Source organism: Rattus norvegicus, chromosome 1, assembly GCF_021556685.1.
Source record: "Rattus norvegicus strain SHRSP/BbbUtx chromosome 1, alternate assembly SHRSP_T2T, whole genome shotgun sequence".
Taxonomy (NCBI): Eukaryota; Metazoa; Chordata; class Mammalia; order Rodentia; family Muridae; genus Rattus; species Rattus norvegicus.
The window spans coordinates 131,619,012-131,646,176 of record NC_141534.1 but is presented as its reverse complement, the minus strand read 5'-3'; the positions used below and the strand labels follow the sequence as shown (position 1 = coordinate 131,646,176).

Sequence of the window (27,165 nt, the reverse complement as noted above, 5' to 3'; positions counted from 1 at the left end):
CTAGAATATTCTATGTCACAGGACTCGTTGGCAGGCTCGTGAATAGTTAGGAGTGAAATCGTTCTCCTTCCTCTTGAGTTCTGGCTGAGAAAGTTCCCAATCACAAAAGTACTGCCGATTATTATTCCGTGAAATATATCAAAGTGGAATTAGAGTTTAGCCTGTGACACGACGCCCTGTATTTTGGGGGGTATGTCATTTGTGTCTCTTATCATTGATGGAAATGGGAACTCTGTAGATGTGAGCAGTGCATTTATTTTTTTTTTAACTTTCAAAATTTGTTTAGTTTTAGTAATTATTTTATTAAAATATTGCTTTATTTATTTTACTTAAAACTGCTCGTGAACACCTTTTGTAATGCAGACATGATAAGGTGAAATGAGGCTGATTAGAAAACATTTATGAATGACTGGAACCGACTCTAACAGTGAGGGTGACCGTAGAAGATGTAAGTGTGCTCTAATGTGAGGAGTGTTGCTCTCAGGAGGGAAATGTCACTACTCAGAGAAACAGATCTGAGTTGCTTGCTGGCATTTAAGAGTAGAAAGTGAGATGGTACTGGCTCTTTGTGTGGTGGTCAGCATCCTTGCTGCCTGTATGTGGTGTTAGCCGCTGTGTGTCTGGTACACGGTAAGTTGTTTCCTTGCTGAAGCAACCATTCTGGTTGGGAAAGAGGCTGCTCCTTTTTCAGATGTAAAGATGTCGAGGAGGATTCCTGATAGTGTTTATCGCTTCCCTGACGTGCTTGGGAACCGGTGCGGGTTGAATTGGGGTGGTTTGGGGTGGTTTGGGGTCTTGATGTATTTACATATTCATAATGAGAAATCCTGGGAATCGGCCTCAGGTCTAAAAACATCATTTATTTATGCTTCGTTTATGAAGGTGATTGTATTCAATGTTGTAGCGAATTTATATTTCGGTTATAACTTGGCCTGCGAGTTCAAATTTGAGGTTTACCCGCTAGGACAGCAGTTCTCACCCTGTGGGTCGCAACACCTTTGGCAAACCTCTGTCCAAAAAAATTTACATTACAGTTCATACAGCAGCAAAATTGCAGTTATGAAGCAGCAGCGATAATAAATGTATGGTTGGACGGGCTGGGGATTTAGCTCAGCGGTAGAGCGCTTACCTAGGAAGCGCAAGGCCCTGGGTTCGGTCCCCAGCTCCGAAAAAAAGAACCAAAAAAAATAAAAAATAAAAAAAATAAATGTATGGTTGGGGAGTCGCCACAACACGAGGAACTTCCTAAGGGTTGTAGCCTTAGGAAGGCTGAGAACCACTGCCTTAGAACCTTAGGTCAGTGCCCAGAAAGTTTCCAGTCCTCATGTTGGGAATATTTCCCACAAATAGAGATGCATCTTTAAACGATCAGGAAAACCAGGCTCAAATATAGTTACCTTTTCCCTGTGATATTAATGAGGTTTTAAATTGCTGATAATTTGCCTCTTGCTTCGATCCAGCCATAATCTGGCTGGTGATCAAGAAAGGAGGAAGACAGCACCACCCAGAGTGGTCACCTTCTGCAAGTTAATCTCCTTTTGGAAAATCTTTGCTGCATGATTTCACCATAGAGGTGAAAGGTTAGAGCCTCCTGGAAGGGCAGGCATTGTAGCACTGTTACAAAACTGGAAATGGCTGCCCAAAGAACAGTATAGTATGTGCTCTTGGCTTCATGTTTCTTCCTTTGCCCTGAAGGATGGTGTACTCGGGCCCACTTTGTTCCTTCTCTCTTTTGCTTGTGGGAATATAGTTACAAAGTCTTGTGACTGTAACCAATGGGAGTCTTGAATTTATTTTCTTTCTTTTCATACTCATAATGAGAAGTGACATTAATTTAACCCTTTGAAAATGTGTAGATTGTTACATATTTTATACTAAATTTGTCCCATTTGTAGAAAATCAATACATATTTTAAAAACGAAACAAACTGGGTTGGGGATTTAGCTCAGTGGTAGAGCGCTTGCCTAGGAAGCGTAAGGCCCTGGGTTCGGTCCCCAGCTCCGAAAAAAAGAACCAAAACAAAAAAAACAAAACAAAAAAAAAACCGAAACAAACAAAAAACCTCGAGAGTTTAATAGTTTGACTACTTCCACTTTCTACCATAAGACTTGAAACAATGCTATAATGTCTAAGTACATTGAATCTTTGGCATAGGGCTAAAATATAATTGTCCCCACACAACTTGTAGGCAGCTCAACAGGTTGGAGAGCATCTCTTTTAGGCTAGTCTGATCCTCTTCTAGGCAGTTGTCTGAGAGTGTCTCTCAACAGTCTTTATAGCTTACACATGCTTGAGGAAGGAGGAGCTTTAGTGAACCTGATAAGTTTTAGGGACTTCCTGAAGCTGTGGAGTTGTTTATGTCCAGAGAACTTGATGGAGTTCCTGTGGGATGGGATGTTTTAACCCACTCTTAGCACATCCCGTATCTTACTAAACTTGCCTCCAAGGTGGAAGACTTTATTGCAGAGGAAGCTACTCTGAGCCTCAGAGCCTGGTAAAGACTCTGAGGGTGTCTGCTAGATAGAGGCAGATAAGCCTTATTCTAGAAAATGGTTATAGGTGTCTCATCAGTGTTCTAATGCACAAAAGCCAACAGTTTTGTCTTACCAGATACCATTTTTAAGATTTATATAAATACTAAGTACATGGCTACTACATATCTACTACTGAGGTTAAACAGAAGTTGGATATGGTAGTGTATACCTTTAATTCAAGCAAACAGAAAGTAGAGGCAGGAGGATTTCTGAGTTCTAGACTAGCCTGGTATATAGAGCAATCCAGAAAGAATGGACTACACAAAGAAACCCAGACTCAAAAAAGAAAAAAAAAAGCAGACAAAAGAAAAACAATAGAAAAATTAGGTTCATAAGCTACCATATTTTTACATTTGACTTTGAACTTTTCTAAATCTGTCTAAGGAAGAATTACATCTTAACTGTGCTTGGAAAACACATCAAGTTTAGCTAGGAGAGCCCCATCACAGAAGCCTCAAGGTCCTGTTCCTGGCCCAGAAGCCTTAGGATCCAGCTGAGCGCTGGCCTTCTTCCCAGACTCTGATTGGTGCCATTTCAGTCCTGGGGAGAAGCAATTGTTTCAGCTTTCTCTGTGGGGATTAAATGGGACTGGCATTCTAGCTCATTCTGTAAACCCTGTGGCATAATTGATCATCGCCATGGTGCAGTGAGGGGCCTGGACTCCACCCAGTCTTTCTGGTTCTTGACACTGTGTCCAGACGTACTTGATAAACTCTTGCCAGCCAGGCCAGAGCTGAACAAGTTTATTCTGTAGATGTCTTTTCCTAGAAGGTCTGAAAGTTCTTGAACACTTAATACTGCATGGTTCATTTTCCCCCCTTAGGGATGCTAGAATGATAAATAGCCCTCTTCTCTGTGTATTTGGTTTCCTCTAAATCAGCCAACTGTGGGTCAGAAGTATTTGAAAAAACACTTGTGTCTGTACTAAAGATGTTCTATTTATTTCTTTTCTTTTCTTTGAATTTCTTTTTTGAGATAGAGTCTTACTACACAACCTTAGATAGCCTGTAACTTGCTTTGTATACTAGGCTACCCTCAAACTCATAGAGATCCAAGTACTAGAATAAAAGGCATGTAATACCTCACCCAGACACATATACTGTTTTTTGTCATTCTTACCCAATACAATATAGAAAAAAAGCAGATGCTGGTGTTAGGGTAACAGTGTGGAGGGAGACAGTGTCTTAGGGTTTTATTGCATAAAAAGACACCATGATCACAGCAACTCTTATAAAGGGACTGCCTTTATTAAATTGGGGCTGGCTTACAGTTTCAGACATTCGGCCAGTTATCATCATGGCAAGAAGCACAGTCGCTTTGCAGGCAGACATGGTGCGGGTGAAGGAGCTGAGAGTTCAACGTCCGGATTGGCAAGCAGTAGGAAGTGACTGAAACACATTTCCTCCAACAAGGCCACACCTCTCAATAGCATCATTTTCTATGGACGTATGGGGGTCACATTTACCACCGCAGGCAGTATGGAGAGTGCGAGTTGACTTTTGGATTGCTTACCTTCTTAGCTACGCCATTCACTCTGGAGATGCTGCCCATTCAGAGGGGTCTAGGCTACATTTTCACCTCCGTACCCTCTGCTCTCTCCATTCTAAATATGTACATGATTTTAAAGGGTGGGGGGAGGGGCTTTGCTTGAAATCTCACATCTCCTCTTGATCAGATTTCCTCCTTAAAATCTATTCTGGGAACAGAGCCCATTGGGTGATGTTCAATCAGTTTATAGGGGAAGCCACTCAGGAGCATAAACCTTGGCCACTTGCTTCCTCTTTTGTTAATGTAACCATAGATTTCCCGTCTTCGTTTTCCGCCAACATGTTTTCTGTGTGGTAAATGAGGAGAACAGTAGGATTGATGAATCTGAGGTAGAGGGGATGATGGAGGTGGAGGTGACGGCAGAGGATGTGGTGACGGGAGTGCATGCAGGTGGCAGGGGTTATGCTGGCATCAATGGAGGGGTGGTGGAAACCGGCTGTAGAGATGGGGTCCTATGGGGGTGTGTGGTGTGTACAGAGAACTGTAGTAGCAGTGGCAATGAGGGGAGTGGAGGCCATATTGAGCAGAGGAGTAGACATTGTACTGCAGATGTAACTGGTAATGTTGGTGAGGTGGACAGCTATGGTGGTGGAGGAGACAAAAGCAGTGTTGGTATGTGTCCTGGCTGGTTTTGTATGTCGCCATGTGAGAGCCATCATAGAGAAAGGAGCCTCAGTTGAGGAAGTGCCTCCATGAGATCCCGCTGAAAAGCATTTTCTCAATTAGTGATCCGTGGGGGAGGGCCCAGCCCGTGGTGGGTGGCGTCATCCCTGGGCTGGTGGTCCTGGGTTCTATAGGAAAGCAGGGTGAGCAAGCCCGTGGGGAGCAAGCCCGTAAGCAGCACCCCTCCAGGGGCCTCAGCATCAGCTCCTGCCTCCAGGTCCCTGCCCTATGCAAGTTCCTGTCCTGACTTCCTTCCCTGGTGAACAGCAACGTGGAGGTTTAAGTTGAATAAACCCGTCCCCCACCCCCAACCTGCTTTATCATCATGGTGTTTTGTTGAAGCAGTGAAAACCCTAACTAAGTATGACAGCGGGGACGGTACCGTTTGGTAATAAAGGAGGTGGAGGTAGATGGTCATGGTGAAGGTGGAGATCCAGGACGAAGTGTTGATGGTGGTGAGGAAGGTGGTGTGGAGCGCTGGAGGGAGTGTCTTGGTGTGGATGGGAACGGAAGAGGCAGTGGTGGGAGTAGAATGTGCTGGGCGTGGAAAAGGTAGGAGACGGGGAAGCGCAAAGGTGGGAAGGGAGGGAGGCAGAGGCGGGTATCCTGGGCGGGGCAGAGATGGCGGCTGTAGAAGTATGGTAGGTAAGGTGGCAGAGGTGGCAGTGGTGGCAGTGGTGGTGGCAGTGGTGGCAGTGGTGGTGGCAGTGGTGGCAGTGGTGGCAGTGGTGGTGGCAGTGGTGGCAGTGGTGGTGGCAGTAGTGGCGGCAGTGGTGGTAGCATTGGTGGCAGTGGTGGTGGCAGCAGTGGTGGCAGTGGTGGCAGCAGCTGCAGCAGTAGAGATGGTGGACTGTGCTGGTGATGTAAGAGGTAGATGTGGTAGGGGAGCGGTAGGTGGTGAAGGGGTAAAGGGACAGTGCTCTGGTGATGGGAAGATGGTGGAGATGGAGATGGTAGGGGCAGGAGAGGTAGGATAGCGTTTCCAGGGCTGCAGGACTGGTGTAGTAGAGGTGGTTGGGGCCGCTTTTGTCCTCACAGTGGCCCAGGCTCCTCAGTTTTCGATAGTGAGTGCTTCCGAGTAGCACACTGACTCAAGCCTTCTCAACAGTAAGGACATTAGTATCTTGTGCCCCAGGCAGTCAGTGGTGGGTGTTTCAAGGTTGGTGGGCCATGTGCACGTTCTTACAGCACTTGCTACAGCTCTGTCTACTTAGAAGCTGTAGGAGGTCCTAACAGCTGTCTGGCCCTCACATTACAGAATGGCCTCCTTCCCGGTTCTCAGTTCCCTTTCCAACCTCAGTGGCCATGTGACCAGCCTGTGGCTGCTGGTGTATTATTTTGTTTACCTAGGTCCTTTGACCAAAAGAAAAGCCTGAAGATCTGTAGCTAATGCCTGCAGTAATCTTTTGCTTTGTTTGTTTGAAGATTTGTTTATCTCTTGTGTGCCTCGGTGTTTTGCCTGTATGTATGTCTGTGTCGGGGTGTCAGATCCCCTGGAACTGGAGCTGTAGACAGTCTTGAGCTGCCGTGTGAGTGCTGGAAATGAAACCCAGGTTTTCCGGAAGAGCAGCAAGTACTGCACACTGCTGAGTCATCTCTCCAGGCCCCATTTGGCTGCAGTAACCTTTAAGGCTGGGAAATGCCTGTTGGGATGGGGACCTATGAATATTGCTCAGGTCTGAGCGTCTTTGACTGATGGTGCACTAGCCACTTGAGGTAAGCCAGCAAGTGTTTCCTCATCTGGCAGGGAGACTGGGGTAGGCAGTCCAGGGTTGACACAACGGCTCTATAGTGTCATTCTTCTAGTTAGGCTTCATTCATCTTTTTAGAGAAGACGCCCTCCCTGGGGATGATTCTTTATCAGCCTGGCAAGAGGTATGCCATGTTGCCATTTCAGGTGCCAGTTTTTAGTGGCAGAGGGCTGGTAGGGCTAACAGATTCCACGACTCAGGAAGGAGGAAACAGACATTCATTGCTGACTGGTGGTGTCTGGTCTACCTGTGAATACAACCCTTGAGAACCAGATCATAAAAGCTACAACAGGAGAGGGGTAAACTGTAATTGGTATCATGCCACTGTGACAGAGATGCATTTCTAAGGACTCTGCAGACGTCTAGATCCATGCCATTGTGAGAGTGATCCTCCCGAAGGAGGCAGAAAGCGTCAGCCAGCAGTGCTGACAGGTCTTGAGTAGTGTAAACAGATGGTTCACTCTTTCCTTCAGGTAGAAATTGGGATGTTCTTGATAGTTTTAATCTGAAAATACCTCATAATTTCAAGTCTGCCCGCCATATGTGGCTTTATTAGAATTTTATATTGCGTGAGTGAGTTTGAGGTATATAATTAAAATTTGTGCAAACTGTGACCAGATTGTGTTCAGTTTAAAAAGTCAAAACACTATGGATATGCTTTGGGGGGGAAGTGTAACTAGGTGACCCTAATACAAGAGGTCTTGATGGCTGCAGTTGTCTTTCCCTTAGCTCTGTGAGCACATCTGTCTGGGACAGATTGGTCCCATGTCTTCCCTCATCCCTGGGTGTCCTTGTCATCCAAGCCTCCAGTGTCTAATGTCTGTGTACACTTTCCTCCACAGTCTCCAAGACGGGTGACATCAACAGTGTCATAAAACTCGTTTGCTCTGTAGTAGTCCATGTAGTGTTAAGGTCTCGGTAGGGCTCACTCTGTGTAAATGTTTGTCCATCAAAGGAGGAAATGTAGTTAAATCACTAAATGGCCTGGTGGCACTGGGAGTGGAAATAGCAGTCAGGTGTTTTAAAAATGACATTGACTTGTTTATCTCTGATGGGGGAAGGGCTGCACACGTGCCACAGTGGCCCGATTGAAGCCAAAGCACAACTTGGAGAATCAGCTCCAATCAGCTCCCTCCTTCCACCATGCAATTCAGGGAGTAAGGTCTTGTCGTCAATGGTGGCAAGCTCCATTTCTGCTGAGCCATCTTGCCATCCTCAGTGATCGTCTCTGCACTGCCCTGACCGTCTGAAAGAACCCTCACTGTACCTGTACAGAATTCCTCAGCAGACACACCCCAGGAGCTGGTGTGCTTCTCCGGGTGTCTAACGTCAGGTCAGGCAGGAGGCGAACTCCTGCATCCACCAGGCACTTGTCACTGTGCTGGGCTGGCTGTTTTATGTCTGGTTCCTCTCTCCCCTTAGTTCACCGTGCTTCCTTTGTTAGCTGAAGAAAATGTCCTCAACCCTCCTAATGCTGTGCCCTTCAATACAGTTCCTAATGTGGTGGTGACCCCCAGCCATAAAATTATGTCACGGCTACTTCAGAACTGTAATTTTGATACTGTAATGAATCACAAGGTAAATGTACAGGATATCTAAGGTGTCATGACCCCTAGGTTGAAAACTGCTGCTCTGAGACCAGTGCTGCTTCATGCTCAAGTCTCGGCCTCTGGGAGATACCGCTGCCTCAGTGAGCAGCTCCTAATATGGTCCCCAAATTGTGGCTTTGCCACCATTTCTTCCTTTGTGCTACTACTGTGTGTGAAAGAAAAGATTCCCTCATCTGCTTATCTTACCTTCATTTATGAGTCTATGTATGTATGTATGTATGTATGTATGTATGTATGTATGTATGTATGTATATATATATTTATGTGTGTATGTATGTGTATATATATGTACATACACATATATAATTGAATTGATTAACTTTTATTTTGTGAATGTATGTGAGGGTGTGCACATTTTCTTGTGTGTGTGTGTGTGTGTGTGTGTGTGGAGAGAGAAAGAGAGAGAGAGAGAGAGAGAGAGAGAGAATAACAGAGAGCATTGTGCACCTGTGTAAGCATCAATCAATTCCTCTCCTCAGGACCCTTTCTAGCTCTCTTACCTTCATGGTGAGATTCCAGGAGTGGGAACTCGGACCCTCACTACCCTTAGATACTTTCGTGTCACCCAGTCTAGCTGGGCCTGCATTTCATGCAGTTCAAATGCCCCCGCATGGCTTGGGAAGAATATTAGACAAGAGAAGTGTCTGTGCAGAGTGGTAGAATATGTTCGTGTTTTTCAGATAGAAAAGTTTGAAGTCCTGAGATCTGTGGGGCACTTTTCTCTTGATCATCCTTCTGGCCATGCATGTGTCGAGTTTAACAAACAGGTTTGAATAATCACCATTTCAGAAGTTCATCAGGAGACTATCAACTGACGGTTCTAAGATACAAGTTTCTACCTTGTACAAATTCACACACCCAAAGGGAGTCCTGCCTGGGCACACATATGCTGTCACAGTGTGTGGTCATGCACTGGAATTTCAAATGTCAGGAGAACCTAGAACATCTGGGCTTGGGGCATTTTGACTTTGCCCGTGACTCTTTTCATGTGTGCCCGGGGTGTGCTGCCAGTACCTTGTACCCCCAGATTCTTGATCCTGTACTTGGAACACCAGTGGGAATTGCTTAATGGTGAGGAAGGCTTCAAAGTGATGACCGTATCACTGGCTCCCTGGATCACTGAGTGATATCTAAATGGAAGGCTTGAGTTCACATGAAAACAGACCAGCCCTACATTGCTTTATGAGATTCCTGGAAGAAGTAGCAGCAGACAAGCCTGAGGAAGACATAGGTGGCACATGGTTTAATAGCTGGAGAGACAGAGTGACAGTTGCTGACACTTTATGTCTAAGTCTGGCTTTTGAATTCAGACCAACAAAAGGATAACATCTTCATGATATGTTTGCAACCTTCAGATCTTGATCCGAGACAGCGGGCTTTGTAAAACAAAATAGCAGCCAATAGAGAGAATTCACAGGACTGAAACTATAACCCACAAACATCACTGTTGGTAAAATAGCATTTATTTGTCTAAAAAAAAAGAATTGATCTGAGTGAAAATAATTTTCAGAAAAACCCAATAAAGAAGAAAAAGATCAAGAACAGTTTCATGCATTTTACAGAAAAGTTGATGAAAACTTAGGTTGGTTTTAGGAAATAATTTTTTCTTCTGAGAAATGACCTGGGTTGGTATGATTTTGGTTCTTATATTGTTATCTATAAACAACTGAGTGGGAAAAAAATATCCAGTGCTTCCCCAAAATCTGGTTAGAGGAGTCACTCAGTAGAAATACGATATTAAGATGTACAATAACCGTTTCCTAATTATTTCCAATTTTTGCATATAAATATTTCTTTTGTCTGTTTTATGAAAGTCTTACTGTGTAGCCCTGGCAGTCCTGAAATTCTGTGTAGACAAGTTGGCCTTAAATTCAGAGAGATCCCCCTGACTCAGACCCTAACTCTGCCTCCCAAGGGCAGATCAAAGGTGTGCACCCCATACCTGGCCCAAATATTTCTTTTAAATCCCTAAGGATAAAAGAGTTTAGTGTTGCTTTGTGTTCTTCTATGATTTGTTTAAAAAGAAAAACATTGAGAGAGAGAGAGGGAAGGAGAGGGGGGTGGGACATAAACACATATGCTTGCCACAGCATGCATGCCAGGGCAAACATGTAGAAGTCAGAGGACAGCTTTCAAGAGTCAGTTCTCTGCTTCCACCCTGTGGGTTCCTGGGATAAAACTCAGGTTGTCATTTACCCAGTGAACCATCTTGTCTTATTGTGTGTTAAAGGAGGCCATTGCTTTTTTAACTTGCAGAACACGGGAGTGATTTCTCTAGTAGTAAAATAATTAAAGGGAGGCTAAATAAAGTCACGACTGGCCAGCAATTCATATGTCAACAATCCTTCTTGTTAAGGGAGATCTCCTTCTAGTTTGCTCCCTCACAGACCCCATCCCCTGCTTTTGGCTTCCACAGCCCCCCTAAGAACCAGGCTTCCAGGTTCTGCCTGTGTCTTATCATGGCTGGCAGTGATTTTCCCCGCTTTGGACTTATCTGTAAAGGGAGCTCCGTCAAGGCTGAGGCCGGAGTGTCTTCATCATCCCTGTCTCATTATTTTGCCCACAGAGATACTAAAAAATGTTGACTGACTAAAATAAGGAACATTCACTCAGGAAAATAACTTGAGGCTCTCGCAGATGCAAGCTCACGTGGTCTTTGGGGGTCGGGGGTGGGGCTTGTCCTTGCTGGTTGGCCCTCCCTACTCTTGGTTCATTAAGCAAGCATTTGACCTGAAATGCTGGCCCTGTACTGGAACTGGAAATGGTGCTGGGGTGTGACTGTCCACCCTGGGGTCAGGAGCTGAATTCCTGGAGGGTAAAGGATCTACCAGGATTATCACTCTCATTGATTTCCAGCAAGAGAGGAGTTGGAGGGAGTTGACGCTGTGCACAAGAAATCTGGCTATTTACGTAATCGGAATTCCAGAGGCCACTCTGATTGCAATTTACCAACTGACAGCCAATTAGTGGCAGATTTTTACCCATCGTGGTCACTTTCTTTCTTAAGCAGCTGCATTTACCCAAGGTATTCCCAAGACAGCCAGCCTCTCCAAGCCTTTTTTTTTTTTTTTTTAAAGGAAGCATTTCTAATATGGAGGCTTTGAGAACTCCATTCTTTGGAGTAGAGCCCTCCATCTCAGTCCAGTGGGCTTTCTGACTTAGTTCTGTGGCTCAGGATTTTGTGTCTGTCCTGGACCGGTACCAGCATCTCATACCTGTTTAGAATTCCTTCTTTTTTTTTTTTTTTTTAAAGAAGAGTAAGTTTAAGTTTTGTTTTGTTTTGTTTTTTTAATTATATATAAGTACACTGTAGCTGTCTTCAGATACACCAGAAGAGGGCATCAGATCCCATTACAGATGGTTGTGAGCCACCATGTGGTTACTGGGAATTGAACTCAAGACCTCTGGAAGAACAGTCAGTGCTCTTAACCACTTGAGCCATCTCTCCAGCCCCCTAGACTTCCTTTTCAACAGCAACTGGTAGTGGGGAATTCATTGATTCTGATTTTAGGACGGATTGTATTCATTAGAACTGAATAGCGCCTGCTTAGAGATTAGTTCTTACTGAAATGAGGAGGGAGATTAAGATCCCGTAGAAGAGGCAGCTGGGATGTCACAATTCCACCTTGTACACCCGGAGTCTCTCAAGGAAGCCAGCCCTGCATGCTGTCATTTGGATTGTGACTGTCTGCCCAAAGACTTGCTAGCCTGTGGCACTCTTAGCATGTGGTAGACCCTTTAGGAGCTGGGCTTAGAGAAAGTTATGTCTTCAGGGAGTGTGACCTTGAGGGGATATTTTGCCCATGGCCCCTTTCTGTGTGTCTATTTTTTTTAGGCACCACAATGTAAAGAGGCTTCCCAACCACTCCCCTGCGGTATATTGAGCTGCCACAGGCCCAAAGCAACTGGAAACAGAAACCATGAGCCACAATATGTCTTTTCTACTATTAAGCTGGCCGCCCCTGTTTTGTCACGGCGATCTGATAACACACCGTGTTTTGGTAGACCCAGATCCCTTCTAGTGCTTAGGTTCAGTTTGCTTGTCTGGGCTGGAGACCAGCTCTCCCTCACCATTTCTCCAGCCAGCTTGACTTTCCCAGCCCTTGCATATAAATTAAGGCACCAGCCTCATAGTTCGAACGCGTGCAAGCCTCGCCCATTTTAGTTGAGCAGGGGCTCCCATCCCACAATTCCGACACATCCCACCATCACCTGCTTGCCCGCCTTTGGATTGGTCACAGTCACGGAGAGCATAAACACATGCGTGTCACAGCGAGAGTGGTGCGAGGTACTTCAGGAGATAACTGAGCATTCAGAGCCGCTCAGTATAGACAACATCACAAAAAAAAGGCTGCGGCGGAAGAGGATCGGAAGGTCACGTGACTTTATTGGGCCCGGAACTGCAGAGGTGCTTCTGGGGCTGAGGGAACAGAGAAGAGAAGGTGGAGCTGAGAATTGGCGCAAGGCTCCTGTTGGGTGTTCTGAGCAGAGGAGTCCTGTAAAGATGCCCCAGACTGGGTGGATGATGTGGGGGGAGCAGGCAGCCCCCTGAGCCCCATCTTTCCCTCCAGCCACAGTAGCTCAGCTTTTTCTCTCCCGTTGGCTGCTGAACTTAGAAGGCTAGTGTAAGAGCCACAGACAGACATCAGAAGTTGAGGGGCGGACTGAGGATGTGCACAGGGAGAACAGGAAGAAGCTGAAGTGGAGAGTTTCTGAAAGGGAGGACTTGATCCACAGAAACCTTGTCCTCAGAATGGAGCAGGGCAGAAGCTGCGTGGGAGCAGCAGGCATCAGAGAAGGCCATCTGGAGAGGCCGAGAAGCATTTGTTTTTTGGGTTTTTTTTTTGTTTTTTTTTTTCTCATAGAGAAGTTATAATTTTTTCCTTATAGTCACAGAACAGAGAGAGCTGACGCTGCTTTGGAATCTGCAAACTGATGCCGTTCACTTCTGACTGTCTTACATTTCTGACATTTGTACCTGACTGCCCCTCAGGGGGCCACTCTGGTGACCCGCAGCTTCCCTGTGCTGTGCTTAGCATTGTGAGTGGAAAGGGTGGGGTCTCTGGAGGTGACTGGCAGGGCTTGCTGAGGTAGCAGCCAGGCCGGAGAAGGTTAAAAATATAAACGTGAGAAGAATGTCTTTGTGTTGTGGAATGAGTTAACTTATAGAAGTTCTTTGTTGAGTAGTGTGAACTATTTGGCTATGCAGAGGTGATAGCATTTGTCGCTCAGTGAGCAGGGTCATTCGATTTCCACATTTATTTATTTATTTATTTATTTATTTATTTATTTGGTTCTTTTTTTCGGAGCTGGGGACCGAACCCAGGGCCTTGCGCTTCCTAGGCAAGCGCTCTACCACTGAGCTAAATCCCCAACCCCTCCACATTTATTATTGAACAGACTAAATAGTCCCTAAGAAGCATAACAAATAATGTAGTGCTACTGTTTACTGAGAGAGAGAGACAGACAGACACAGACACAGACACAGAGACGGGGAGAGAACTTTGAGTATAAATAGAAAGTATATGCAGTTATATTCATCTTTGAAACATATTTTATCCCACCACTGGAACCAGAGCAATTGAACTCCATGTGGCTTCTAGCATGAGAGTGAAACAGGGAAGCTTTAGGAAACATCGTTTTCCATCTGTAAACTTATCTCAGCAGACAGCAGAACAGAAAAAGCAGAGCTGCTGTGGCTGGAGAGGAAGATGGGGCTCAGAAGGCTGCCTGCATCTCTCCATCATCCTCCCCACCCCCCGGGCCTGCTGGAACATCTTTGTGGTGCTGCACGGGCTAAGCAGATGCTGCCACGCTGAGCTATTTATATGTTTGAATACTAGCTCCTCAGTGGAACTGTTTGGGAAGGATTGGGGGCGTGGCCTTGTTGGAGGAGGTGTGTCACTGGGGGTGGGCTCTGAGGTATCAAAAGCCTATGTTTTCTGTCTTCTACTTGTCGGGAAGGATGTATGCTCTCAGCCATGGCTCCAGTGCCATGCCTGCCTGCTTCATGCCATGCTCCCCGCCATGATGGACATAACCCTCTCGAACTGTGAGCCCAAATTAAACCTTTGTTTCTATACGTTGCCTAGGTGTGTTTTTATCACAGCAATGGAAAAACAACTAAGACAATTTCCTAGCTCAAACTCACCATCCTCCTGCCTCAACTTCCTGAGTACCTAGCATCACCTTGCTGCTAAAGCTTTGCACCTTGATGCAAAAAGCATGCTGTTTTGTTTTTGTTGTTGTTTGTCTGTCTGTTTCGAGGGAGCAGAAATTCTATATTTTGTGCAGCTGACCTTTCATGGAGCCGACCGCCTGTTGGAGAGTAAGGGTCACGTGCTGGGAAGCCCCAGCTGTTTTTATAAGCTTAGAGTGGGGCTAAGAAGACAAACTAACAGAATGGTCTTCTTTCTTCTGGCAAGACGAGGGTGTAATGTCAAGTTCACCCTAGTTACATCCTCACAGGCGACCCAGAGAAGGCCTACCACAGACTGCCCTGGGTACTGCTCTAGGACTCAGTCTTCTGGGCAGTCCTTTGACCTGTTCATGGTTCCAGCTTTACAGTCACCAGCAGGCCTGGGCAGCGGCTGTGTTTACAAAGACTGACATTCAAACGTGGGGCGTGTGGGTCTTCAGGCTACTGTAAGAAAATGTGCGTGCCGGGCAAGTGCTCTACCACTGAGCTCCACCTCCAGAAGGCTCATGGACATCTCACTGCATCCTCAAGTGGCAGAAGAGGCAAGCCTGTTCCTTTAAGCCTGCTCATCAGGGCACGGAACCCACCCATGAGGCCTCCGCTCTCCTGACCTGGTCACCTCCAAAGGCCCCGCCTCCTGATGCCGATCACCTCTTTCACCTTGGGGGTGGGATTTGAACTTACAAAGAGCATGGGGCAGATATCAGGCCACAGCACTTATGTAGCCAGAATGTCGTTTTTCCCACCTTCAAGTGTGACTCATTAGCATCGCAACCTGCCTTCAGATGCAGTGTGCTGAGGGCCGGTTCTGGGGCCTTGTGAGTACCCAGTACAAACTTTGGAAATGGCTCCTGGTGGGGACTGTGTGATGTCTGTGGACTCTCTGGGGTTGGGTAAGAGAGTACCTTGAATTAGAATTAGAAAGTTTGCAAACATTCCAGGGGAGACAAGCCCTACCCCAAAAACAGGTGAGGGGAAGGCTCCCGACTACAGAGGGGCTTCAGTGCAGAGAAAACAACAAAGACCCCAAGTTCCCAGAAGCCTCTTGGACTGTCAGTACCAAGAGCAGTCATATTTGACATTTAATATTAGCTAACGGCTCTCATGCACCGAAGCAGCACACGCACGATACATGTGTGGACAGGAGGGAACGCCATGTAAATTGGCCCTCACTGTGGGCTAAGAACTTGACTACTCCAGTTTTTTTACTGCAGCCCTATGGAGAGCCTTACTTAAGGGATTGTAGGGCAAGCTGGCTGTCTACACTCCAGCGGATACCCAGGTTGTGTGTTCACATCGCCCAGGACACGGAGCCTGGGAAAGAGGCTTCTACCATGCAGCGCATCTCTCAGCCCTTCAGCAGGAGTCTGGTGTGATCATCGCAGAAGTGGGCCCCAAGGGCAGGCCGGCCGGCTGCAGCGGCCTCTCAGCCAGCCACAGGGGGGCAGCACTCTCCAGCATGTGTGGTTCGACTGTCTGCTGAAACAGTCTGGTCTAAGACACTCTATTTCGTTGCCGCTGTCGTCCATCACAGCTGTACTGAATTCATAGAAGGTAGACTTTAGTGTAGACGTAAAAAGTAGTGACCCTTTGCCCACTTAAGTTGCTGACAGCAGTGGGTGAGTGGGGATTTAAGCGGCCCTGTGCTTGTCTGAAGGCAGATAATATACCAAGTAAATGGGAGCTTTAATAGACTGTCGGTAACCCTGACCCTGTGAAGGGGTGAATCACTGCATTGCATCTGTGAAGCCTTCTCTGCTACCAATAAAGCATCAGGCTTTAGTTTAATTAAGTTCATGAACATATTATTATTTCTTCTGGAGGTGTAAAATACAAATACATACATACATACATACATACATACATACATACAAACAAACATACATACATACTACATGCAAGCATGCCTGACTTTCAAACGATTTTAATTTTTTGACCTTTCAAAAATCATATTCATGGACGGTGGACTCAGGTGCTTCTGGGTAAGGACAGATGAGTATATGCAAAGTCTCCAGAAAGGGGAACAGAGAATGCCCCAGAGAGGAGTAGGTGAGAGGAAGGTGGCTTCACCAAGTGGATTTCTGCTTGGAAAGGGAGAGTGGATATTCTAAAGAGTAAGAGTCCTGATGGGGTTGGGGATTTAGCTCAGTGGTAGAGCGCTTGCCTAGGAAGCGCAAGGCCCTGGGTTCGGTCCCCAGCTCCGAAAAAAAGAATCAAAAAAAAAAAAAAAAAGAGTCCTGCTGAGAGATGGAGGGAGGGGAATAGCCTGGGGTCTCACAGGAACAGGAACGGCTGTGGAGGGAGCTGGCTGACTCTGCCATGCCCTTCTTCTGAATCAGCAGTGGAATGCTGGCTTGACCGGTTTTGAAGAGGAGTGCAGTAAAAGACAAGAGAGCTGTGATTCTAGGTGAGGGCATATCACAGCCCAGGTGGAGCTTGACAGGTGACTCAGAAGGGACCACGGCCTCGGGCTCTGTGTAAAAGATAAGAACAGCCTAGAAGTCCAGTGAGCAGAAGGGAGTGGGTCAAGACTACCAAACAGATGGTGCAGCCACCGTTTTTGCGCTTGTTTGGAGCTGCCACGGACGATTCAGTAGGCATTTGATTTGTCTTTGCTCCAGTTTTCATGACTCTGTGCAGCCCTGGCTGGCCTGGAATTCACTCTATAGATGAGGCTAGCCTTGAACTCAGACACCTGCCTGCCTGCTTCTGCTTCCGGAATGCTGGGCTTAAAGAACTGTGCCATTAAAGCCCGGCTCTTTTTCCTTTCCTCTCCTCTCCTCTCCTCTCCTCTCCTCTCCTCTCCTCTCCTCTCCTTTTCTTTTTTTAGTGTCTGTTAATTTCAAGGACTTAGGAAGGTAGTGACTCATCCGAGGAGAGACAGAAACTAGATGCTAGATGCAGTCTCTAGTGATAACTCGAATAAAATGTATACAAACTAAACATGAAGAATTCAAATTCGGTTAGAATAGCAGAAGAGGATTGGAGAGACGGCGAGAGAGGGTTCATCGGTTAGGAGCACTGACTGCTCTTCCAGAGGTCCTGAGTTCAATTCCCAGCAACCACATGGTGACTCACAACCATCTGTAATGGGATCTGATCCCCTCTTCTGGTGTGTCTGAAGACAGTGGCAGTGTACTCATACACATAAAATAAATAAGTCTTTAAAAAAAATCAACTGACTTTCTTTTTTTAAAAAAAAGAGTATCTAAAGAAGCTTGAGGATAAAGAATCTTTGGGAGGAAGAGAAGGTGATTGTGGAGGCAGAGAATTAAATGCTACAGCGACCCAAGACATCTACAAGTGTTGCTGGTGGGTGTGAACACAGAGAGGGTTCATTTGCTCGAAGAGCAGAAACATCTGTGGAATGTGGACTGAGAGGCCTGGGAGGGGATTGTTTTGTGACTTCATTTTTCTTCCCTGACTGTCATGCTCTGGATACCTGCAAGGGAGGAAGTGAGGCCTGTTCTCTGAATCGCTTTGATAGGACCTCAAAGACATTTGCATTTAGTGCCCTGATTTATTTTAATGTGCAGGAAGTTCTCGGCTATTTCAGAAATTAACTGTGTTTGGATATTTTGAAATCCACTGCTGAACAAAAGCCTTCTGCAAGCATTCCTTCCTCCCATCCCCTCACCTCTCACACCCTGCTAATAACCAAGCTTGCAATTAGCTTTTGCCTGTAGCCCACGTTTGCGTTTGAAGTTGAAAACCACTTTTGAAGTTAACAAATGTTTCAATAATGGACTTCAGTTACGCATACGCTTGGAAGGTAAATGTCTATTTTTAAAAAAAAATATTGTTACTCATCCATTTTAGATCCTTCTTAAAGAGTAATTACAGCTAGAGGTCATTCTTGTCCCCCCTAGTTTATTGAGTTGGCGACACAAAGATGTCACTATTAGTGTTGTGGTTTGGTGTTGCTGAAGGTGGGGCCGACTCTTGATAGGGCAGAGGGGATGTCTGGGTTAGATGTGGAACAGCTTGGAGGACCAAGGAGACCCCACCCTTGCCTCTCTAAGCAAACTTAATATGAGTTACACAAAACACTGAGTCACGGGGTTGGGGATTTGGCTCAGTGGTAGAGCGCTTACCTAGGAAGCGCAAGGCCCTGGGTTCGGTCCCCAGCCCCGAAAAGAAAAAGAAAAAAAAAAAGAAAGAAAGAAAGGGGCTGAGGATTTAGCTCAGTGGTAGAGCGCTTACCTAGGAAGCGCAAGGCCCTGGGTTCGGTCCCCAGCTCCGAAAAAAAGAACCAAAAAAAAAAAAAAAAAAAAAGAAAGAAAGTAAAACACTGAGTCACCGTACGCCTTGTCTAGTAAGATGGGTAGGAAGACCTGGGCTGGGCTGTCTCACCTTGCTTTGTTCTGCTGCTCATTCTGTATCTGAAGCTAGCAGTTATGCACTTGGCCTGGCAGTGCAGAAGCATTCTTACAGGGGACATATACCCACCTGTCTGCATCAGTCCCCAGGCAGTCACTAGCACTTATCTTGGTCACCACAGCACAGACGTAAAGATTTTGATCTTTCTAGCAAGCCTTTGGATACCGCTAAATGTGTGTGGTAACGACTTTAGGTGAATTTTAACAGGCCCTAAAGCTTAAGTTACTGAATTTACCCATAACCCTGGGGGAGTCCTGACCCTGTTGGCTTGAAGTGTCCCTATTGGGATCTCAGGTTTTTTCCTTCTGACTAGAATGTTCCTGTAACCCATCCACCCTGTCCTGCCTCCAGGAACGGTGCCCTTGTCTTCTTTTCCAGAAACCTTCAGTTTTTCCAGGATTTATACTTTTCTCTGTTTGACTAAATCTCACTGTCTTTAAAAATAGTCTTATGTGATTTGTCATCTTTCTTTCACGGGTTGGGCCAGCAAGTCTCTGGATTCTGTTGATCCCAACAGGCAAGAATAAGATCACTACCACCATTTTTTGAGCCAGATTTGAAGTAAAGTTTACTAAATCCTGGCCGGGATGGTGGACACTTGCTGGATCCACACCTGGGGTTCCCAGAGAATGGCTACAAGTTCTGTAAATCAGGTGCTTACAAAGGCAAAACCCACAAGGCTATGTGCTTCCTGCCTTTGTCCAGTCGGGAACAAGCAACATCCTGCTTAAGTGCTTCATGCCACCTGTGATCAAGCACTTCCTGTGCAGTTGGTGCAACCAACCTTGTTTACAGAAGTGAAAACACATGGTTTGTTATCTTACATGAACAACAACCCCCATCGTTTCAGGAGGTCATCCGTTCTTGGATTTATAGCTTAGAAGGTTGTTAGTTTGTTTTATAGTTTTGGTTTTTTTTTTTTTAGGATTTATTTTTACTTATTCCATGTATACGAGAACACTGTAGCTGTCTTCAGACACACCAGAACCCCATTACAGGTGGTTGTGAGCCACCATGTGGTTGCTGGGAATTGAACTCAGGACCTCTGGAAGAGCAATCAGTGCTCTTAACCGCTGAGCCATCTCTCCAACCCATTTTATAGATTTCTCAAAATAGTAATTTAATAGCTAGACCATGGTGGTACATGCCTGTAATCCCAGCACTTGGGAAGCAGAGGCCAGTTGATCTCTGAGTTCAAGGACAGCCAAGGCAGCCAGGGCTATACAAAGACACCCTGTCTCAAAACAAAACAAGACAGTACTGTAAACATAAAACATAACTCTGGCCCTTGCAAATCCTCCTATTGCAGCCTTCCGAACACTAGAATTCCAGGCACAAACCACTGAACTTTTACATGGTGGATGGCAATCTGAAATTAAGTCCTCATGCCTGAACAGCAGGCACTTTACACGCTGAGCCATTCTCCCGGCCTCCTGTAATCTGACATCTTCCTGATTGCCGATGTGCTGGCCTTCCTGCTGTTTGCCTTTTGCTTTTGTTGGAAAGAAGACTGACTGGTAAGTTCAGGTTGACCTTATACTTTTGATCTTCCTGTCTCCTACCCACCCCGACGACTCCTCGGGTCACAGATGTGCCTCACTTTGTGCTGGCCTTTTCTTATGCCCTTCTCCCTATTTCTTTTTTTTTTTTTTTTTTTTTTTTTTTTTGGCTCTTTTTTTTTTTTCGGAGCTGGGGACCGAACTCCGGGCCTTGCGCTTCCTAGGTAAGCGCTCTACCACTGAGCTAAATCCCCAGCCCCACTCCCTATTTCTTTACAGGACTCCTTGTTAGTAGCTCCCCTTGAGATCTCCAGTATTCCTAGTTTTCTCCAAGCTATGATAATACCTTTTCTTTGTTTCTAACTTTCTGCTTATTTGTTTGTTTGGAGACAGGGTTTCTCTGTGTAACCCCAGCTGTTCTGGGCCTCACTCTGTAGACCAGGCTGTCCTGGAACTCTGAGATCTGCCTGCCTCTGCCTCCAGAGTTCTGGGACTAAAGGCGTGTGCCACCACCACTGCTGGTTTATTTCTAAGATGGTCCTCAGCCTCACATTTAGTCCTCACTCTTATTTCCCTTCTATAACCTCTTGAGTATCAAGTGAACATTCCTGGACCTCACCTACCCATTTTCACCCCCCCCCCCACACACACACATATACATACACACTTATATGTATAAATGTTTATGAGTTTTCACCGGAAGCAAAGTACAGAAAAACTCCCAAATGTTAAATAACAGGTGGAATAAAAACAAAGAGGTTTTGTGTTAAAAAAAAAAAAAAACTGCTAGAGGTCATGGGGGTAGACGGTAATGACACACATACCTTTAATCGAAGTACTAGGGAGGCAGAGGCAGGTGGATCTCTTGAGTTTCAAGTCAGCTTGGTCTTCAGAGGGAGTTCCAGAACAGTCAGGGCCACACAGAGAAACCCTGTCTCAAAAAAAAAAAAAAAAAAAACTAAATTAAATTAAATTAAAACTTCAAAAAAACTGCGAGAGGGCTTAAGAGTTCCCCAGGTACGCCATCTGGTCAAAAACCCACTGCGGAGGAGGTCTTAGGCCTCAGGGGCAAACTTGATACCTGCTAAATTGTCACCGTGCCAAGCTTCCTTTTAAATATGTATGTTTATACCCACAGACAGATACTACTTCCAGCCCCAGTCAGAGAAGTTTCTCTTTGCGGCTGGGAAAGGTGGTGAATACAGAGACATACAGCTGCTCAGGGTGCCAGGAGTGCTAGCTGAATGCTCAGCCCCAAACAGGACATATATACTCTGTCACCGCCAAGGCTCAGGCAGGGATCATCATGGAAGAGGGTGAAGAAAGATTGTGAGACTTACAAGTTAGGGGAAAACGCCGTTAAGCGCTGTATTACCAGCATAGCACAGCCAAACAAGGGACCTCACAGCCGATACCTCTGGCTATCAGGGGCCTGCACAGGACTGGACATGTTAGAAGTCAGTCAAGGATTGGGGCGGGGCTTGTGACCCTTTCCTGGTTAATGATTGGCTACTGATGGCCTCTGGGCAGAACAGACATTGGGTTTAGTTGTGTACTCACTGAGACGCCCACAGGACTATAATGGATGTTTCTAAACCTGTGGCCGCTTAAAGACAGTAGGTTCCCCGACCCAACCAAACCAGACAAAACCATGGAGACCGGAGAAATGAACTTGTAGGGAAGAGGAGTGTGCAACAGGAGCGCGAAAATTAGATGGGAAGGAGAGTTACGGTAATCAGAGTGCACTTTATACACTCTGTGATGAACACGTCTGCGAACAAATCCAGTAAAGGTTATGAAACAAAAAAACAGTGAAATTATTCAGAGATTGACTGTTGGTTTGTGGGAGTTCCTTGCATTCTTGTGTCTCTGCTGATGGTAATACGAATTATAAGTATTTTTCTCCTTGGAAGTTCACCTTTCACTTCTTGCATCTTGCTCCTTTTGGAGAAGGCATAGGTAGAACAAGTCTCACGTGCCCAGCAATTCTTTTTTTTTTTTTTAAGATTTATTTATTTGGGTTGGGGATTTAGCTCAGTAGTAGAGCGCTTGCCTAGCAAGCGCAAGGCCCTGGGTTCGGTCCCCAGCTCCGAAAAAAAATGTATTTATTTATGATACATGAGTAAACTGTAGCTGTCTTCAGACATACCAGAAGAGGGCGTCTAATCTCATTACAGATGGTTGTGAGCTACCACGTGGTTGCTGGGATTTGAACTCAGGACCTCTGGAACCTCTTAACCACTAAGCCATCTCTCCAGCCCCCTAGACTATTCTTGAACTCATTAGGTAGCCTAAGATGAGCTGGGACCACTGGTCCTCCTGCCTCTGACTCCCTAGTGTGAATCCTAGCATGAATCCTAGTGGATTCACAAGGATCCCACACTTGGGATTTGTTATTTTACGTTTGAAAAACCAGTTATCTTGATGTTTTATGGAGTGTTTCATGCTACCACTTGTACCTTATCTGCCAAATGTCAATGTCTGTATAGGTGTGGATCCGTTTATTCTTGTGTGGAAGCTACACACGCTGTCTAGTGTTGCACAGTAAGCCACGTTTGCTAACCCTTCACACTTCCTGGATTCTGGCAGGGCAAATGCTTGCCAGTGTGCCTTGGCTCTCTTCAGTTACCTTACCCTTTGACCTTCCTCTGGAGCATTAAAACCACTGTCAGATTCTCACAAACTCCCCACAAGTTCAAGTGGGCTTACAAATAACAAAGATCAGGATGGGAAGAATTGCTACGTTTATGATTTGTATTCTACTTGCCCAGAGATGCACCTTTTTCTTCTGGTGCAATAAAGGTTTATTTTACCTAAGTGAACTTGTTACGTAAACTTTTGCCTTTTAAATGACTTTCATATTCATTGTCCGGCTCTGCTGTGTATGTAGACCCGTGGCTGCTGTTCTAGTAGCCCTCACCTCTGTTTCTTTTTTTTTTTTTTAATTTAATTTTTCTTTCTTTTTTTTTTTTATTAACTTGAGTATTTCTTATATACATTTCAAGTGTTATTCCCTTTCCCGGTTTCCAGACAAACATCACCCTCCCCCCTCCCCTTCCTTATGGGTGTTCCCCTCCCAAACCTCCCCCCATTGCCACCCTCCCCGCATAGTCTAGTTCACTGGGGGTTCAGTCTTAGCAGGACCCAGGGCTTCCCCTTCCACTGGTGCTCTTACTAGGATATTCATTGCTACCTATGGGGACAGAGTCCAGGGTCAGTCCATGTATAGTCTTTAGGTAGTGGCTTAGTCCCTGGAAGCTCTGGTTGCTTGACATTGTTGTACTTTTGGGGTCTCGAGCACCTTCAAGCTCTTCCAGTTCTTTCTCTGATTCCTTCAACGGGGGACCTATTCTCAGTTCAGTGGTTTGCTGCTGGCATTCGCCTCTGTATTTGCTGTATTCTGGCTGTGTCTCTCAGGAGCGATCTACATCCGGCTCCTGTCGGTCTGCACTTCTTTGCTTCATCCATCTTGTCTAATTGGGTGGCTGTATATGTATGGGCCACATGTGGGGCAGGCTCTGAATGGGTGTTCCTTCAGTCTCTGTTTTAATCTTTGCCTCTCCCTTCCCTGCCAAGGGTATTCTTTTTCCTCATTTAAAGAAGGAGTGAAGCATTCACATTTTGATCATCCGTCTTGAGTTTCCTTTGTTCTAGGGATCTAGGGTAATTCAAGCATTTGGGCTAATAGCCACTTATCAATGAGTGCATACCATGTATGTCTTTCTGTGAGTGGGTTAGCTCACTCAGGATGATATTTTCCAGTTCCAACCATTTGCCTACGAATTTCATAAACTCGTTGTTTTTGATAGCTGAGTAATATTCCATTGTGTAGATGTACCACATTTTCTGTATCCATTCCTCTGTTGAAGGGCATCTGGGTTCTTTCCAGTTTCTGGCTATTATAAATAAGGCTGCGATGAACATAGTGGAGCACGTGTCTCTTTTATATGTTGAGGCATCTTTTGGGTATATGCCCAAGAGAGGTATGGCTGGATCCTCAGGCAGTTCAATGTCCAATTTTCTGAGGAACCTCCAGACTGATTTCCAGAATGGTTTTACCAGTCTGCAATCCCACCAACAATGGAGGAGTGTTCCTCTTTCTCCACATCCTCGCCAGCATCTGCTGTCACCTGAGTTTTTGATCTTAGCCATTCTCACTGGTGTGAGGTGAAATCTCAGGGTTGTTTTGATTTGCATTTCCCTTATGACTAAAGATGTTGAACATTTCTTTAGGTGTTTCTCAGCCATTCGGCATTCCTCAGCTGTGAATTCTTTGTTTAGCTCTGAACCCCATTTTTTAATAGGGTTATTTGTTTCCCTGCGGTCTAACTTCTTGAGTTCTTTGTATATTTTGGATATAAGGCCTCTATCTGTTATAGGATTGGTAAAGATCTTTTCCCAATCTGTTGGTTGCCGTTTTGTCCTAACCACAGTGTCCTTTGCCTTACAGAAGCTTTGCAGTTTTATGAGATCCCATTTGTCGATTCTTGATCTTAGAGCATAAGCCATTGGTGTTTTGTTCAGGAAATTTTTTCCAGTGCCCATGTGTTCCAGATGCTTCCCTAGTTTTTCTTCTATTAGTTTGAGTGTGTCTGGTTTGATGTGGAGGTCCTTGATCCACTTGGACTTAAGCTTTGTACAGGGTGATAAGCATGGATCGATCTGCATTCTTCTACATGTTGCCCTCCAGTTGAACCAGCACCATTTGCTGAAAATGCTATCTTTTTTCCATTGGATGGTTTTGGCTCCTTTGTCAAAAATCAAGTGACCATAGGTGTGTGGGTTCATTTCTGGGTCTTCAATTCTATTCCATTGGTCTATCTGTCTGTCTCTGTACCAATACCATGCAGTTTTTATCACTATTGCTCTGTAATACTGCTTGAGTTCAGGGATAGTGATTCCCCCTGAAGTCCTCTTATTGTTGAGGATAGCTTTAGCTATCCTGGGTTTTTTGTTATTCCAGATGAATTTGCAAATTGTTCTGTCTAACTCTTTGAAGAATTGGATTGGTATTTTGATGGGGATTGCATTGAATCTGTAGATTGCTTTTGGTAAAATGGCCATTTTTACTATATTAATCCTGCCAATCCATGAGCATGGGAGATCTTTCCATCTTCTGAGGTCTTCTTCAATTTCTTTCCTCAGTGTCTTGAAGTTCTTATTGTACAGATCTTTTACTTGCTTGGTTAAAGTCACACCGAGGTACTTTATATTATTTGGGTCTATTATGAAGGGTGTCGTTTCCCTAATTTCTTTCTCGGCTTGTTTCTCCTTTGTATAGAGGAAGGCAACTGATTTATTTGAGTTAATTTTATACCCAGCCACTTTGCTGAAGTTGTTTATCAGCTTTAGTAGTTCTCTGGTGGAACTTTTGGGATCACTTAAATATACTATCATGTCGTCTGCAAATAGTGATATTTTGACCTCTTCTTTTCCGATCTGTATCCCCTTGATCTCCTTTTGTTGTCTGATTGCTCTGGCTAGAACTTCAAGAACTATATTGAATAAGTAGGGAGAGAGTGGGCAGCCTTGTCTAGTCCCTGATTTTAGTGGGATTGCTTCAAGTTTCTCTCCATTTAGTTTAATGTTAGCAACTGGTTTGCTGTATATGGCTTTTACTATGTTTAGGTATGGGCCTTGAATACCTATTCTTTCCAGGACTTTTATCATGAAGGGGTGTTGAATTTTGTCAAATGCTTTCTCAGCATCTAATGAAATGATCATGTGGTTCTGTTCTTTCAGTTTGTTTATATGATGGATCACGTTGATGGTTTTCCTTATATTAAACCATCCCTGCATGCCTGGGATGAAGCCTACTTGATCATGGTGGATGATTGTTTTGATGTGCTCTTGAATTCGGTTTGCCAGAATTTTATTGAGTATTTTTGCGTCGATATTCATAAGGGAAATTGGTCTGAAGTTCTCTTTCTTTGTTGGGTCTTTGTGTGGTTTAGGTATAAGAGTAATTGTGGCTTCATAGAAGGAATTCGGTAGGGCTCCATCTGTTTCAATTTTGTGGAATAGTTTGGATAATATTGGTATAAGGTCTTCTATGAAGGTTTGATAGAATTCTGCACTAAACCCGTCTGGACCTGGGCTCTTTTTGGTTGGGAGACCTTTAATGACTGCTTCTATTTCCTTAGGAGTTATGGGGTTGTTTAACTGGTTTATCTGTTCCTGATTTAACTTCGATACCTGGTATCTGTCTAGGAAATTGTCCATTTCCTGAAGATTTTCAAGTTTTGTTGAATATAGGTTTTTATAGTAAGATCTGATGATTTTTTGAATTTCCTCTGAATCTGTAGTTATGTCTCCCTTTTCATTTCTGATTTTGTTAATTTGGACGCACTCTCTGTGTCCTCTCGTTAGTCTGGCTAAGGGTTTATCTATCTTGTTGATTTTCTCAAAGAACCAACTTTTGGTTCTGTTGATTCTTTCTATGGTCCTTTTTGTTTCTACTTGGTTGATTTCAGCTCTGAGTTTGATTATTTCCTGCCTTCTACTCCTCCTGGGTGTATTTGCTTCTTTTTGTTCTAGAGCTTTTAGGTGTGCTGTCAAGCTGCTGACATATGCTCTTTCCTGTTTCTTTCTGCAGGCACTCAGCGCTATGAGTTTTCCTCTTAGCACAGCTTTCATTGTGTCCCATAAGTTTGGGTATGTTGTACCTTCATTTTCATTAAATTCTAAAAAGTTTTTAATTTCTTTCTTTATTTCTTCCTTGACCAGGTTATCATTGAGTAGAGCATTGGTCAATTTCCACGTATATGTGGGCATTCTTCCCTTATTGTTATTGAAGACCAGTTTTAGGCCGTGGTGGTCCGATAGCACGCATGGGATTATTTCTATCTTTCTGTACCTGTTGAGGCCCGTTTTTTGACCAATTATATGGTCAATTTTGGAGAAAGTACCATGAGGAGCTGCTCACCTCTGTTTCTTCAGACCACCTTTGCAACTCCCGTGTCTTCTTTTCTCATCCTTCTC

At 44.9% G+C, this 27,165-nt stretch overlaps 1 protein-coding gene and 1 long non-coding RNA gene across 7 annotated transcripts in view; one reads left to right on the top strand and one right to left on the bottom strand.

The window, feature by feature from the left end:
• The window catches only part of Tjp1 (tight junction protein 1), a 244,817-nt gene that overhangs the window by 17,131 nt on the left and 200,521 nt on the right, over window positions 1-27,165 (top strand). The window lies entirely within an intron of this gene.
• LOC134485126 (uncharacterized) lies at window positions 16,214-21,578 on the bottom strand. Its single transcript, XR_015646874.1, has 3 exons — window positions 21,525-21,578; window positions 21,009-21,115; window positions 16,214-16,778 (listed from the first exon to the last, which is right to left on the bottom strand). It is a non-coding gene; the product is annotated as an uncharacterized LOC134485126 (long non-coding RNA).